Consider the following 8,191-nt stretch of genomic DNA (forward strand, 5'->3'; position numbering starts at 1 on the left):
CAAAAGGCTGAGAAACACATAAAAAAAATGTTCCAAGTCTCTGACTGTCAGAAAAATGCAAATCAAGACAACGAGATACCACTTCACTCCTGTGAGAATGTCATACATCAGAAAAGGTAACAGCAGCAAATGCTGGAGAGGTTGTGGCGTCAAAGGAACCCTCCTACACTGCTGGTGGGAATGTCAATTGGTCCAACCTCTGTGGAGAACAGTTTAGAGAACTCTCAGAAGACTAGAAATGGACCTACCCTATGATCCTGCAATTCCTCTCCTGGGGATATATCCTATGGAACCCAACACACCCATCCAAAAAGATCTGTGTACACATATGTTCTTGGCAGCACAATTTGTAATAGCCCAAACCTGGAAGCAACCCAGGTGTCCAACAACAGATGAGTGGCTGAGCAAGTTGTGGTATATATATACAGAATGGAATACTACTCAGCTGTACAAAATGATGACTTCACCGTTTTCAGTTGATCTTGGATGGACCTTGAAAAAATCATGTTAAGTGAACTAAGTCAGAAACAGAAGGATGAATATGGGATGATCTCACTCTTAGGAAGAAGTTGAAAAACAAGATCAGAAAAGAAAACACAAGTAGAACCTGAACTGGAATTGGTATATTACACCAAAATAAAAGACTCTGGGGTGGGTGGGTGGGGAGAATACAGATCCAAGAAGGATGACAGAGGACCTGGTGGGGTTGTATTGTTATATGGAAAACTGGGAAATGTTATGCATGTACAAACTATTGTATTTACTGTTGAATGTAAAACATTAATTCCCAATAAAGAAATTTTTTTTTTAAATGGTGACTTCACCGTTTTCAGCCGATCTTGGATGGACCTTGAAAAATTCATGTTAAGTGAGCTAAGTCAGAAACAGAAGGATGAATAATGGGATGATCTCACTCTCAGGCAGAAGTTGAAAAACAAGATCAGAAAAGAAAACGCAAGTGGAACCTGAACTGGAATTGGCATAATGCACCAAAGTAAAAAACTGGGGTGGGTGGGGAGAATACAGATCCAAAAAGGATGACAGAGGATCTAGTGGGGGTTATAGTATTATATGGAAAACTGGGAAATGTTATGCATGTACAAACTATTGTATTTACTGTTGAATGTAAAACATTAATTCCCCAATAAAGAAATTAAAAAAAATAATAATTAAGTACAACAACCAAAAAAAGGTGTATATTTCCCCTAACTTATGGGTACATGTGCACACATGTTCTGTCTCATGGGCCCTGATCTATATCTAGGTTCTGTGGCTTTCTTAGGAGGTGCATCACCAATATGGAATTGAGGAGTCCTATGAGCTAGGAACGGTCTCACCAGAGTACTGGAACTGAAGGATTAACATGCCACGTTTGGTGTCTCTGGACACAATCTGAAGTGAAACGTGTTGAGGTGGCCCTGGTTGCACTGATTTGATTGAGCTCAGCAGATGCAGTATCAAATGGTATATGGATCAAGCGAAGCATGCAGGAAGACAATCCATCCCCCAGAGTTTCCAGGACTAGGAGAAAATGGGTTTTATAGAGAATGGGGAGAGTTCCTGCTGTCTTGGAGTTTAAGAAAGCAATAGATAGTTCCATGATGTAGTCTCTTTCACTCCTCTCTCTCTCTCTCTCTCTCTCTTTCTCTCTCTCTCTCTCTACTTTCCTGCCTTTTTATCGCTCCCTAAAGGGTGGAGGTGGAGAGTAAAACAGAAACAAAAAAGGACAGAAGTCTAGGAACATGAAAAAAGAGAGGCCTCGAATGGAGGCAATGAATAGGTAATGGCGGCAGAGAGGAATAGGTGAGCCATTTGAGGCTAGCAAGAGAAAAGAGCAACTGTGAGGGTCACTACTCCAAAAGGTCAGTCCTTCAGCATTCCTAACCTTGATAATATCCTGAACCCAGACCAGGGATCAGAAAGAGCCATATCCCTGGGCTGTCAAATAAAGAAAAATGCATGACGGGATAGTCCACTGGGAAGGATTTAGAATAGATGGGCTTAGATTCAGTCTTGGTTCTTTCTCACTAGCTGCTTTAGCACTGGTCAAGTCCCTGGAAAGAGAATACACACAGCCTACTTTACAGAGAGAAAAAAAAAATCACTAAAGCACCCAGCACATAACTAATTTTCAATAACCTTGAAAAAATTATGCTCTTCCTTGCCAACAAGGAAGAACATGGGAATTATTCCTATTAACAAGACCCCAAAAAGTTGTGTTCTTGCCTCCAAGGTTGACTAATAGTAATTAGAGGGCTAGGACCTAAATTAATCCACTTAAAGGTACACAGGGGCTTAAATAGGTATCTGTGGGTGAGCTGAGGATCTGTCACTCCAAACTATCACTAATACAATGGAAAAGTTACCTCTACAGTCTGAACAAATTCTACTGACCCCAGGATGTGACCGCGACTGGAAACTTTACTGAAATGCCTCTATTAAAACTACCGTGGAGCTGCCATGTATGTAAAACCAATGTTACTATGGCATCAGTTTATAGTCACCACTGTATAGTGGTGGGCCGAGGTGGTAGTTCAAATCCACCCACTTGGTATTAAAAGCCAGCTTATATATCTACTCCTGTACAACCAAGCCAACCATCTACTTCTATTCTGGATATAGATGATAATCTAACATGATCTGTAGGATTCCATCATCTCTTAAATCCTGATTCCATTTTATATTAATGTGTCTGCCAACTCAGTCCTAATCCAGAGAGTACCCAACACTACCTATCATTCAATTAAGACCTTGATTTCTAAGAGGTCACACAACATGCTGGTCTCAAAGTCTACTCAGAAATGGTTATTGGATGGTGGAGCCCCTGCAGCATCTGTTAACACAGTAGTATATTCACCACATGTCCCTTACTTCAGCATTTTGCCTGGGGAGGCCCCATGTGAATCTTACATCTGCTATAACATCTGCATACAGAAAAGCAGTTTCCACTGAACATTCTAAAACTTATAATTTACTAGACAGCAGTAGCCACTGCTAACTTGCTGTAGAGAGATCAGAAGATACTTTGTTACTTATATAGTTTCAGTCAAAAACAGTGAAAAAGTTGAATGTGTATGAAGATTTTAGTACCAAGAAGTTTGCTACTAATGTTCATCAATAACTCCCTTTTTCTTATGCAACTCACACTCCAAAAAGAATTTAAGGTGGCTAACAAAAATAGAATAATGTAATTCAAATAAAGTGAAAAAGCAGGGTAGAATACCAAGGATATAGCGGCACTTACACCATAAAGCTCTGGGTTCAGTCCCTGGCAGAGAGAGAAGGAGGGAGAGGGAGAGAATATTAGGATAGGAGGAATAGAACAAAAGGAGAATCAGAATATAGAAAAGCATGCTGGTGGTCTGGGGGGTGCTCAATGGATAAAGCACTGGACTCTCAAGCATGAGGTCCTGAGTTCAGTCCCCAGCAGCACATGTGCCAGAGTGATGCCTGATTCTTTCTCCTCCTACCTTTCTCATTAATAAAGGAAATCTTTAAAAAAAAAAAAAGAAAAGAAAAAAGAAAGAAAGAAAAGCATGCTGTTAAAATGATAAATATTTATTGAATTTCAATAAACTGCATATTTGACTTTGAACTCCACAGTAACTAAGGCAAAAATGAAAACATCTGCAGTTAAAAGGTTTTTCTAGAGGAAGTTGGGCAGTAGCACAGGGGGTTAAGCACAGCTGGTGCGGAAGCACAAGTTCCAGCATAAGGATCCCGGTTCAAGCCCCTGCCTACCCACCAGCTGGAGGATCACTTCACAGGCAGTGAAGCAGGTCTGCAGGTGTCTTTCTCTCACCCTCTCTGCCTTCCCCTCCTCTCTCCATTTCTCTCTGTCCTAACCAACAACAGTGACATCAATAACAACAATAAATACAACAATAAAAAACAAAGGCAACAAAAGGGAAAATAATTTAAAAAAATATATAGGTTTTCTAGAAGTGAGCTCCCACACCTATGGACATCTAATCTTTGACAAAGGGGCTCAGACTATTAAATGGGGAAAGCAGAGTCTTCAACAAATGGCATTGCAAACAATGGGTTGAAACATGCAGAAGAATGAAACTGAACCCCACTGTATTTCACCAAATACAAAAGTAAATTCCAAGTGGATCCAGGACTTGGATGTTAGACCACAAACTATCAGATACTTAGAAGAAAATATTGGCAGAACTCTTTTCCGCATAAATTTTAAAGATATCTTCAATGAAACGAAAGAAGACTAAGGCAAGTATAAACCTATGGGACTAAATCAAATTAAAAAGCTTCTTCACAGCAAAAGAAACCACTACCCAAACCAAGAGACCCCTCACAGAATGGGAGAAGATCTTTACATGCCATACATCAGACAAGAGTTTAATAACCAACATATATAAAGAGCTTGCCAAACTCAACAACAAGACAACAAATAACCCCATCCAAAAATGGGGGGAGGACATGGACAGAATATTCACCACAGAAGAGCTCCAAAAGGCTGAGAAACACATAAAAAATGCTCCAAGTCTCTGATTGTCAGAGAAATGCAAATCAAGACAACAACGAGATACCACTTCACTCCTGTGAGAATGTCATACATCAGAAAAGGTAACAGCAGCAAATGCTGGAGAGGGTGTGGGGTCAAAGGAACCCTCCTGCACTGCTGGTGGGAATGTCAATTGGTCCAACCTCTGTGGAGAGCAGTTTAGAGAACTCTCAGAAGGCTAGAAATGGACCTACCCTATGATCCTGTAATTCCTCTCCTGGGGATATATCCTAATGAACCCAACACACCCATCCAAAAAGATCTGTGTACACATATGTTCTTGGCAGCACAATTTGTAATAGCCAAAACCTGGAAGCAACCCAGGTGTCCAACAACAGATGAATGGCTGAGCAAGTTGTGGTATATATATATACACAATGGAATACTACTCAGCTATCAAAAATGGTGACTTCATTGTTTTCAGCCGATCTTGGATGGACCTTGAAAAAATCATGTTGAGTGAACTAAGTCAGAAACAGAAGGATGAATATGGGATGATCTCACTCTCAGGCAGAAGTTGAAAAACAAGATCAGAAAAGAAAACACAAGTAGAACCTGAAATGGAATTGGTGTATCACACCAAAGTAAAAGACTCTGGGGTGGGTGGGTGGCTGGGGAGAATACAGGTCTATGAAGGATGACAGAGAACCTAGTGGGGGTTGTATTGTTATATGGGAATCTGGGGAATGTTATGCATGTAAAAACTATTGTACTTACTGTTGAATATAAAACATTAATTCCCCAATAAAAAAATAGTACAAAAAAAAAAGATTTTCTAGAGCTTATAGAGCTTCATCCATCCTTGAAAATAGATGGCATAAGAAGCACCAAAGAGCAGCTCAGTTAAAACGGGGTTGACATGGGGATTCAAACCAAGACAGCCCAAAAACATGACTTTCTGATGATCTGACTAGATCTAGTAAAAGACTCTCCAGAGGAGTGGAAGCAGTACTGGCAATGCTTCATGAATACCATTTATCACAACCAAGTTTTTGAGCAACAAAAATACAGGCAGCCTCCAACACTCCAAGTCTAAAAATTTAACTTTTGAAAGTTACCACTATTTGGCTCTGGTGCTACATTCATCTCTTAAGGACTGCTTTTCCCCAAAAAAAAAACTCCCCCTTAGAAACTTCACTGTGTCCTGGAACCTCTAGGGTGGGGCTCACTTCCCTGCATGCTTCTCTCAATTCATACCAAATGATATTGCATCCGCCAATCACAACCTAATCAATGCAATGAGCACCACCTCAGCATGCTTCACTTCAGACTGTACAGAGATGTCAGGCATGGAATGCCAACCCTTCACCCTCATCACTCAGGTGAGACCTTACCTTTCATGGTATTCTTTTATTCCATCTAAAGTCCCAAAACCTAGATATAGACTAGGTCCCATAAGATAGAGCATATGTTCACATGTATCCATAAATTAGGGCAAAATATATACCTGAAAGCAAAAATACACAATAGTCTGGAGTGAGTCAAGTTCATAATGAAACAGTGTCTACTTAGACTTAGATACCCTCCTCACCTACTTCCTATTACAGTTCTCTTACTCACTCCAAAGCTAACCTTAGCAAAGCAAGGATTGCAAAAGCTGAATAAGGGCAAGAGACTGGCATACTTTAACGATGACTCTTTAGTCACTATCAGGCCATTTCACCAGCTGGGGCCTAATCAGGGAGTCCTGAGATTCCCAAACAGACTTGATGGGCCTAGAACTCGGATAAATCCCTCTCTCCATTGTTACCGGTCATTTCTATCAGTAACAACAAAATAGACCCCTTTGTGGGCCCCCATAGGACCTTGGATCAACTTGGATCAACAATGGTAGAGAATGTTCCATCCTCCTAAGGGAGGATGGACAACATACTCTTGCTACACCTGAGGAAGATGGGTTGATATTGGGGCAGCATGGAATGTTCCTACTCATAACCACAGAATGTGAGCTCAGATCTAGAGGGATGCAGAGGTCACACAGGCTCCTAAGCTAATTATGGGCCCTAGATCACATCAGATTGATGGGGATTACAGTCAATAATATTTATACCACTTTGCCATATTAGGGAGCTAGTCTCTTCCCTGATCCAGCTTTCTGGTCTTTTTCCCAGCCATGACATCATCTCCCCAGACAATAATTAGGATTCACCTGCATATCAGATTTCAGGCTCAGGCCAAAAAAAAAAAAAAATTAGTATAGCCACAGGCCCTTTGAAATATAACTAAAATATGCCTACTAGCTATCTACAAAATGGAGGATCCCCCAACACTTCATCTGCACTACTCCAGCCCTTAGGTCTATGATTGGTCAACAATTTGTTTGGCTTTGTATGTTAACTCTCTTTTCAGCCACCAGGTTCCAGATGCTAGCAGGATGCGACCAGACTTCCCTGGACACACAATCCCACCAATGTGTCTGGATTCCCCAGAGCCCTTCCCCACTAGAGAAAGAGAGAGACAGGCTGAGAATATGGGTCGACCTGTCAATGCCCATGTTCAGCAGGGAAGCAATTACAGAAGCCAGACCTTCAACCTTCTGCATCCCACAATGATCTTGGGTCCATACTCCCAGAGGGATAAAGAATAGGAAAGCTATCACGGAGTTCTGGTGGTGAGAATTGTGTGAAGTTGTACCCCTCTAATCCTATGTTTTGTCAATGTTTCCTTTTTATAAATAAAAAATTTAAGAAAAAAAGAAAAAGAAACTTCACTGTGTCTCTCCTGGCTCCCTTATCACTCTGAGTTACAATCTCTCTGAGGTTTGTTTTTTTTTTCCTCAGATCCTGATTCTCGTTGGCGGTGCTTTTCCCATATGCATGGCTGCTTGCATCACCCAATCTTCTCTCCTTAGCATCCCCATCATCCGTATCCTCAAATCTCTCAATATGTCCCTCCCCAGCTTCTGAATCCCTTTCTAAAGGATGTGGGGGGGGGGAGGCGCTGGGTGGTGGTGCACCTGGTTGAGTGCACATGTGACAATGCACAAGGACCCAGGTTCAAGCCCCCAGTTCCCACCTGCAGGAGGAAAGTTTTGAGAGTGGTAAAGCAGGGCTACAGGTGTCTGTCTGTCTCTCTCCCTATCACCCCCTTCACTCTCAATTTCTGGCTGTCTTTACCCAATAAATAAAGATAATAAAATTTTTTTAAAAAAAAGAATGTCTCCAGGTGGGGGTAGTTAGTATAATCGTTATGCAAAGATACTCTCGTGCCGTAGGCTCCAAAATCCCTGGTTCAATCCCCCACAACATCATAAGCCAGAGCTGAGCAGTGCTCTGGCTAAAAAAAGAAAACAGGGGGGTGCCAGGCTGAGCACAGCAGGTTGAGCGCACATGGCACAAAGTGCACAGATCGGTGCTAGGATCCCATTTTGAGCCCCGGCTCCCCACCTGCAGAGGGTCGGTGACTTCACAGGCAGTGAAGCAGGTCTGCTGGTATCTATCTTTCTCTTCCCTTCTGTCTTCCCCTCCTCTCTCAATTTCTCTCTGTCATATCCAACAACAACAACAGCAATGACAACAATAATAAATACAACAAGGGTAACAAAAATGGGGAAAAAATGGCCTCCAGGAGCAGTGGATTCATAGTGCAGGCACCAAGCCCCAATGATAACCCTACAGGCAAAAAAAAAGATGTTTATCTGAATCCCTTCACCTTCACCCCAATTCT

At 41.6% G+C, this 8,191-nt stretch overlaps 1 protein-coding gene across 1 annotated transcript in view; it reads right to left on the reverse strand.

Moving 5' to 3' along the window:
* YPEL2 (yippee like 2) overlaps positions 1-5,959 on the reverse strand; it is a 71,035-nt gene extending 65,076 nt beyond the window's left edge. Inside the window, exon 1 of the mRNA XM_060203851.1 lies at positions 5,860-5,959. The gene's annotated coding sequence lies outside the window, so the exon portion shown is untranslated. The remainder of the gene's footprint in view (positions 1-5,859) is intronic.
* Between the last annotated feature and the right edge of the window lie 2,232 nt (positions 5,960-8,191).

This window comes from Erinaceus europaeus, chromosome 12 (genome assembly GCF_950295315.1).
Source record: "Erinaceus europaeus chromosome 12, mEriEur2.1, whole genome shotgun sequence".
Lineage (NCBI taxonomy): Eukaryota > Metazoa > Chordata > Mammalia > Eulipotyphla > Erinaceidae > Erinaceus > Erinaceus europaeus.